Below are 8,884 nucleotides of genomic sequence, written 5' to 3' on the forward strand. Positions count from 1 at the left end.
CTCTATAGCAGCTCTGCTGACCTGGTTCTCTGGCTGTACAACAGCTCAGCTGGCCTGGGACTTTGGCTGTAGAGCAGCTCTGCTGACCTTGTTCTCTGGCTGTACAGCGACTCTGCTGACCTGGTTCTCTGGCTCTACAGCGACTCTGCTGACCTGGTTCTCCGGCTCTAAAGCAGCTCTGCTGACATGGTTCTCTGACTCTACAGCAGCTCTGCTGACCTGGTTCTCTGGCTCTATAGCAGCTCTGCTGACCTTGTTCTCTGGGTGTACAGCGGCTCTGCTGACCTGGTTCTCTGGCTCTACAGCAGCTCTGCTGACCTGGGTTTCTGGCTCTAAAGCAGCTCTGCTGACCTGGTTCTCTGGCTCTACAGCAGCTCTGTTGACCTGGTTCTCTGGCTCTACAGCGGCTCTGCTGACCTGGTTCTCTGGCTCTAAAGCAGCTTTGCTGACCTGGTCAGCTCTGCTGACCTGGTTCTCTGGCTCTACAGCAGCTCTGCTTACCTGGTTCTCTGGCTGTATAGCAGCTCTGCTGACCTGGTTCTCTGGCTCTAAAGCGGTTCTGCTGACCTGGTTCTCTGGCTCTAGAGCAGCTCTACTGACCTGGTTCTCTGGCTCTAGAGCAGCTCTGCTGACCTGGTTCCCTAGCTCTACAACTGCTCTGCTGACCTGCTTCTCTGGCTCTACAACAGCTCTGCTGACCTGGTTCTCTGGCTCTACAGCAGCTCTGCTGACCTGGTTCTCTGGCTCTATAGCAGCTCTGCTGACCTGGTTCTCTGGCTGTACAACAGCTCAGCTGGCCTGGGACTTTGGCTGTAGAGCAGCTCTGCTGACCTTGTTCTCTGGCTGTACAGCGACTCTGCTGACCTGGTTCTCTGGCTCTACAGCGACTCTGCTGACCTGGTTCTCCGGCTCTAAAGCAGCTCTGCTGACATGGTTCTCTGACTCTACAGCAGCTCTGCTGACCTGGTTCTCTGGCTCTATAGCAGCTCTGCTGACCTTGTTCTCTGGCTGTACAGCGGCTCTGCTGACCTGGTTCTCTGGCTCTACAGCGGCTCTGCTGATCTAGTTCTCTGGCTCTAAAGCGGCTCTGCTGACCTGGTTCTCTGGCTCTAGAGCAGCCCTACTGACCTGGTTCTCTGGCTCTAAAGCAGCTCTGCTGACATGGTTCTCTGACTCTACAGCAGCTCTGCTGACCTGGCTTTCTGGCACTACAGCAGCTCTGCTGACCCGGTTCTTTGGCTCTACAGCAGCTTTGCTGACCTTGTTCTCTGGCTGTACAGCGGCTCTGCTGACCTGGTTCTCTGGCTCTACAGCAGCTCTGCTGACCTGGTTCTCTGGCTCCAAAGCAGCTCTGCTGACCTGGTTCTCAGGCTGTAGAACGGCTCTGCTGTCCTGGTTCTCTGGCTGTAGAGCAGCTCTGCTGACCTTGTTCTCTGGCTGTACAGCAGCACTGCTGACCTGGTTCTCTGGCTCTATAGCGGCTCTGCTGACCTGGTTCTCTGGCTCTATAGCGGCTCTGCTAACCTGGTTCTCTGGCTCTACAGCATCTCTGCTGAACTGGTTCTCTGGATTTACAGTGACTCTGCTGGCCTGGTTCTCTGGCTCTACAGCAACTTTGCTGACCTGGTTCTCTGGCTCCGAAGCAGCTCTGCTGACCTGGATCTCTGGCTCTATAGCAGCTCTGCTGACCTGGTTCTCTGGCTCTACAGCACCTCTGCTGACATGGTTCTGTGGCTCTACAGCAGGTCTGCTGACCTGGTTCTCTGGTTTTACAGCAGCTCTATTGATCTGGTTCTCTGGCTGTACAGCATCTCTGGCTCTAGAGCAGCTCTACTGACCTGGTTCTCTGGCTCTATAGCAGCTCTGCTGACCTGGTTCTGTGGCTCTACAGCAGATCTGCTGACCTGGTTCTCTGGCTGTACAGCAGCTCTGGCTCTAGAGCAGCTCTGCTGACCTGGTTCTCTGGCTCTACCAGGGCTTTGCTGACCTAGTTCTCTGGCTCTACAGCGGCTCTTTTGACCTGGTTCCCTGGCGCTAAAGCAGGTCTGCTGACCTGGTTCTGTGTCTCTAGAGCGGCTCTGCTGAATTGGTTCTCTGGCTCTACAGCAACTCTGCTGACCTAGTTCTCTGGCTCTAGAGCAGCTCTGCTGACCTGGTTCTCTGGCTCTACAACGGCTCTGCTGACCTGGTTCTCTGGCTCTACAGAGGCTCTGCTGACCTGATTCTCTGAGTCTACAGCGACTCTGCTGGCCTGGTTCTCTGGCTCTACAGCAACTCTGCTTACCTGGTTCTCTGGCTCTAATGCAGCTCTGCTGACCTGGTTCTCTGGCTCAATAGCGGCTTTGCTGACCTGGTTCTCTGGCTCTACATCGCCTCTGCTGACTGGGATCTCTGGCAGTACGGCGATTCTGATGGCCTGGCACTTTGGCTCTAGAACAGCTCTGTTGACCTGGTTCTCTGGCTCTACAGCTGCTCTGCTGACCTGGTTCTCTGGCTCTACAACGGCTCTGCTGACCTAGTACTTTGGCTGTAGAGCAGCTCTGCTGACCTTGTTCTCTGGCTGTACAGCAGATCTGCTGACCTTGTTCTCTGGCTCTACAGCGGCTCTGCTGACCTGGGTCTCTTGCTCTACTGCGGCTCTGCTGACCTCGTTCTCTGGCTCTACAGCGACTCTGCTGACCTGGTTCTCTTGCTCTACAGTGACTCTGCTGACCTGGTTCTCTTGCTCTAAAGCAGCTTTGCTGACCTGGTTCTCTGACTCTACAGCAGCTCTGCTGACCTCAATCTCTGGCTCTACAGCAGCTCTGCTGACCTGGTTCTCTGGCTCTATAGCAGCTCTGCTGACCTGGTTCTCTGGCTCTACAGCGGCTCTGCTGATCTGGTTCTCTGGCTCTAAAGCAGCTTTCCTGACCTGGTTCTCTGGCTGTACAACGGCTCTGCTGGCCTGGTACTTTGGCTGTAGAGCAGCTCTGCTGACCTTGTTCTCTGGCTGTACAGCAGCTCTGCTGACCTGGTTCTCTGGCTCTACAGCGGCTCTTCTAACCTTTTTCTCTGGCTCTACAGCGACTCTGCTGACCTGGTTCTCTGGCTCTACAGCGACTCTGCTGACCTGGTTCTCTGGCTCTAAAGCAGCTCTGCTGACATGGTTCTCTGACCCTACAGCAGCTCTGCTGACCTGGTTCTCTGGCTCTATAGCAGCTCTGCTGACCTGGTTCTCTGGCTATACAGCAGTTCTGCTGACCTGGCTTTCTGGCTCTACAGCAGCTCTGCTGACCCGGTTCTTTGGCTCTACAGCAGCTTTGCTGACCTTGTTCTCTGGCTGTACAGCGGCTCTGCTGACCTGGTTCTCTGGCTCTACAGCGGCTCTGCTGACCTGGTTCTCTGGCTCTAAAGCGGCTCTGCTGACCTGGTTCTCTGGCTCTAGAGCAGCTCTACTGACCTGGTTCTCTGGCTCTAGAGCAGCTCTGCTGACCTGGTTCTCTAGCTCTACAACTGCTCTGCTGACCTGCTTCTCTGGCTCTACAACAGCTCTGCTGACCTGGTTCTCTGGCTCTACAGCAGCTCTGCTGACCTGGTTCTCTGGCTCTATGGCAGCTCTGCTGACCTGGTTCTCTGGCTCTACAGCGGCTCGGCTGACCTGGTTCTCTGGCTCTAAAGCAGCTTTGCTGACCTGGTCAGCCCTGCTGACCTGGTTCTCTGGCTCTAGAGCAGCTTTGCTGACCTGGTTCTCTGGCTGTACAACGGCTCTGCTGGCCTGGTACTTTGGCTGTAGAGCAGCTCTGCTGACCTTGTTCTCTGGCTGTACAGCAGATCTGCTGACCTGGTTCTCTGGCTCTAGAGCAGCTCTGCTGACCTGGTTCTCTGGCTCTACAACGGCTTTGCTGACCTAGTTCTCTGGCTCTACAGCGGCTCTTTTGACCTGGTTCCCTGGCGCTAAAGCAGGTCTGCTGACCTGGTTCTGTGTCTCTAGAGCGGCTCTGCTGAATTGGTTCTCTGGCTCTACAGCAACTCTGCTGACCTAGTTCTCTGGCTCTAGAGCAGCTCTGCTGACCTGGTTCTCTGGCTCTACAACGGCTCTGCTGACCTGGTTCTCTGGCTCTACAGAGGCTCTGCTGACCCGATTCTCTGAGTCTACAGCGACTCTGCTGGCCTGGTTCTCTGGCTCTACAGCAACTCTGCTTACCTGGTTCTCTGGCTCTAATGCAGCTCTGCTGACCTGGTTCTCTGGCTCAATAGCGGCTTTGCTGACCTGGTTCTCTGGCTCTACATCGCCTCTGCTGACTGGGATCTCTGGCAGTACGGCGATTCTGATGGCCTGTCACTTTGGCTCTAGAACAGCTCTGTTGACCTGGTTCTCTGGCTCTACAGCTGCTCTGCTGACCTGGTTCTCTGTCTCTACAACGGCTCTGCTGACCTAGTACTTTGGCTGTAGAGCAGCTCTGCTGACCTTGTTCTCTGGCTGTACAGCAGATCTGCTGACCTTGTTCTCTGGCTCTACAGCGGCTCTGCTGACCTGGGTCTCTTGCTCTACTGCGGCTCTGCTGACCTCGTTCTCTGGCTCTACAGCGACTCTGCTGACCTGGTTCTCTTGCTCTACAGTGACTCTGCTGACCTGGTTCTCTTGCTCTAAAGCAGCTTTGCTGACCTGGTTCTCTGACTCTACAGCAGCTCTGCTGACCTCAATCTCTGGCTCTACAGCAGCTCTGCTGACCTGGTTCTCTGGCTCTATAGCAGCTCTGCTGACCTGGTTCTCTGGCTCTACAGCGGCTCTGCTGATCTGGTTCTCTGGCTCTAAAGCAGCTTTCCTGACCTGGTTCTCTGGCTGTACAACGGCTCTGCTGGCCTGGTACTTTGGCTGTAGAGCAGCTCTGCTGACCTTGTTCTCTGGCTGTACAGCAGCTCTGCTGACCTGGTTCTCTGGCTCTACAGCGGCTCTTCTAACCTTTTTCTCTGGCTCTACAGCGACTCTGCTGACCTGGTTCTCTGGCTCTACAGCGACTCTGCTGACCTGGTTCTCTGGCTCTAAAGCAGCTCTGCTGACATGGTTCTCTGACCCTACAGCAGCTCTGCTGACCTGGTTCTCTGGCTCTATAGCAGCTCTGCTGACCTGGTTCTCTGGCTATACAGCAGTTCTGCTGACCTGGCTTTCTGGCTCTACAGCAGCTCTGCTGACCCGGTTCTTTGGCTCTACAGCAGCTTTGCTGACCTTGTTCTCTGGCTGTACAGCGGCTCTGCTGACCTGGTTCTCTGGCTCTACAGCGGCTCTGCTGACCTGGTTCTCTGGCTCTAAAGCGGCTCTGCTGACCTGGTTCTCTGGCTCTAGAGCAGCTCTACTGACCTGGTTCTCTGGCTCTAGAGCAGCTCTGCTGACCTGGTTCTCTAGCTCTACAACTGCTCTGCTGACCTGGTTCTCTGGCTCTACAACAGCTCTGCTGACCTGGTTCTCTGGCTCTACAGCAGCTCTGCTGACCTGGTTCTCTGGCTCTATGGCAGCTCTGCTGACCTGGTTCTCTGGCTCTACAGCGGCTCGGTTGACCTGGTTCTCTGGCTCTAAAGCAGCTTTGCTGACCTGGTCAGCCCTGCTGACCTGGTTCTCTGGCTCTAGAGCAGCTTTGCTGACCTGGTTCTCTGGCTGTACAACGGCTCTGCTGGCCTGGTACTTTGGCTGTAGAGCAGCTCTGCTGACCTTGTTCTCTGGCTGTACAGCAGATCTGCTGACCTGGTTCTCTGGCTCTACAGCGGCTCTGCTAACCTTTTTCTCTGGCTCTACAGCGACTCTGCTGACCTGGTTCTCTGGCTCTACAGCGACTCTGCTGACCTGGTTCTCTGGCTCTAAAGCAGCTCTGCTGACATGGTTCTCTGACTCTACAGCAGCTCTGCTGACCTGGTTCACTGGTTCTATAGCAGCTCTGCTGACCTGGTTCTCTGGCTATACAGCAGTTCTGCTGACCTGGCTTTCTGGCTCTACAGCAGCTCTGCTGACCCTGTTCTTTGGCTCTACAGCAGCTTTGCTGACATTGTTCTCTGGCTGAACAGCGGCTCTGCTGACCTGGTTCTCTGGCTCTACAGAGGCTCTGCTGACCTGGTTCTCTGGCTCTAAAGTGGCTCTGCAGACCTGGTTCTCTGGCTCTAGAGCAGCTCTACTGACCTGGTTCTCTGGCTCTAGAGCAGCTCTGCTGACCTGGTTCTCTAGCTCTACAACTGCTCTGCTGACCTGCTTCTCTGGCTCTACAACAGCTCTGCTGACCTGGTTCTCTGGCTCTACAGCAGCTCTGCTGACCTGGTTCTCTGGCTCTATAGCAGCTCTGCTGACCTGGTTCTCTGGCTCTACAGCGGCTCGGCTGACCTGGTTCTCTGGCTCTAAAGCAGCTGTGCCGACCTGGTCAGCCCTGCTGACCTGGTCAGTGCTGCTGACCTGGTTCTCTGGCTCTAGAGCAGCTTTGCTGACCTGGTTCTCTGGCTGTACAACAGCTCACCTGGCCTGGTACTTTGGCTGTAGAGCAGCTCTGCTGACCTTGTTATCTGGCTGTACAGCGACTCTGCTGACCTGGTTCTCTGGCTCTACAGCGACTCTGCTGACCTGGTTCTCTGGCTCTAAAGCAGCGCTGCTGACATGGTTCTCTGACTCTAAAGCAGCTCTGCTGACCTGGTTCTCTGGCTCTATAGCAGCTCTGCTGACCTGGTTCTCTGGCTATACAGCAGTTCTGCTGACCTGGCTTTCTGGCACTACAGCAGCTCTGCTGACCCGGTTCTTTGGCTCTACAGCAGCTTTGCTGACCTTGTTCTCTGGCTGTACAGCGGCTCTGCTGACCTGGTTCTCTGGATCTACAGCGGCTCTGCTGACCTGGTTCTCTGGCTCTAAAGCGGCTCTGCTGACCTGGTTCTCTGGCTCTAGAGCAGCTCTACTGACCTGGTTCTCTGGTTCTAGAGCAGCTCTGCTGACCTGGTTCTCTAGCTCTACAACTGCTCTGCTGACCTGCTTCTCTGGCTCTACAACAGCTCTGCTGACCTGGTTCTCTGGCTCTACAGCAGCTCTGTTGACCTGGTTCTCTGGCTCTATAGCAGCTCTGCTGACCTGGTTCTCTTGCTCTAGAGAAGCTCTGCTGACCTGGTTCTCTGGCTCCAAAGCAGCTCTGCTGACCTGGTTCTCAGGCTGTACAACGGCTCTGCTGACCTGGTTCTCTGGCTGTAGAGCAGCTCTGCTGACCTTGTTCTCTGGCTGTACAGCAGCTCCACTGACCTGGTTCTCTGGCTCTATAGCGGCTCTGCTGACCTGGTTCTCTGGCTCTACAACGGCTCAGCTGACCTGCTTCTCTTGTTCTTAAGCAGCTCTGATGACCTGGTTCTCTGGCTCTACAGCGGCTCTGTTGACCTGGTTCTCTGGCGCTACAGCAGCTGTGCTGACCTGGTTCTGTGGTTCTAAAGCAGCTCTGCTGACCTGGTTGTTTGGTTCCAAAGCAGCTCTGCTGACCTGGTTCTTAGGCTCTAGAGCAGCTCAGCTGACCTGGTTCTCTGGCTCTACAGCGGCTCTACTGACCTGGTTCTCTGGCTCTACAGCAGCTCTACTGACCTGGTTCTCTGGCTCTAGAGCAGCTCTGCTGACCTGGTTCTCTAGCTCTACAACTGCTCTGCTGACCTGCTTCTCTGGCTCTACAACAGCTCTGCTGATCTGGTTCTCTGGCTCTAAAGCAGCTTTCCTGACCTGGTTCTCTGGCTGTACAACGGCTCTGCTGGCCTGGTACTTTGGCTGTAGAGCAGCTCTGCTGACCTTGTTCTCTGGCTGTACAGCAGCTCTGCTGACCTGGTTCTCTGGCTCTACAGCGGCTCTTCTAACCTTTTTCTCTGGCTCTACAGCGACTCTGCTGACCTGGTTCTCTGGCTCTACAGCGACTCTGCTGACCTGGTTCTCTGGCTCTAAAGCAGCTCTGCTGACATGGTTCTCTGACTCTACAGCAGCTCTGCTGACCTGGTTCACTGGTTCTATAGCAGCTCTGCTGACCTGGTTCTCTGGCTATACAGCAGTTCTGCTGACCTGGCTTTCTGGCTCTACAGCAGCTCTGCTGACCCTGTTCTTTGGCTCTACAGCAGCTTTGCTGACATTGTTCTCTGGCTGAACAGCGGCTCTGCTGACCTGGTTCTCTGGCTCTACAGAGGCTCTGCTGACCTGGTTCTCTGGCTCTAAAGTGGCTCTGCAGACCTGGTTCTCTGGCTCTAGAGCAGCTCTACTGACCTGGTTCTCTGGCTCTAGAGCAGCTCTGCTGACCTGGTTCTCTAGCTCTACAACTGCTCTGCTGACCTGCTTCTCTGGCTCTACAACAGCTCTGCTGACCTGGTTCTCTGGCTCTACAGCAGCTCTGCTGACCTGGTTCTCTGGCTCTATAGCAGCTCTGCTGACCTGGTTCTCTGGCTCTACAGCGGCTCGGCTGACCTGGTTCTCTGGCTCTAAAGCAGCTGTGCCGACCTGGTCAGACCTGCTGACCTGGTCAGCGCTGCTGACCTGGTTCTCTGGCTCTAGAGCAGCTTTGCTGACCTGGTTCTCTGGCTGTACAACAGCTCACCTGGCCTGGTACTTTGGCTGTAGAGCAGCTCTGCTGACCTTGTTATCTGGCTGTACAGCGACTCTGCTGACCTGGTTCTCTGGCTCTACAGCGACTCTGCTGACCTGGTTCTCTGGCTCTAAAGCAGCGCTGCTGACATGGTTCTCTGACTCTAAAGCAGCTCTGCTGACCTGGTTCTCTGGCTCTATAGCAGCTCTGCTGACCTGGTTCTCTGGCTATACAGCAGTTCTGCTGACCTGGCTTTCTGGCACTACAGCAGCTCTGCTGACCCGGTTCTTTGGCTCTACAGCAGCTTTGCTGACCTTGTTCTCTGGCTGTACAGCGGC

This window comes from Triturus cristatus, unplaced genomic scaffold (genome assembly GCF_964204655.1).
Source record: "Triturus cristatus unplaced genomic scaffold, aTriCri1.1 SCAFFOLD_207, whole genome shotgun sequence".
Taxonomy (NCBI): domain Eukaryota; kingdom Metazoa; phylum Chordata; class Amphibia; order Caudata; family Salamandridae; genus Triturus; species Triturus cristatus.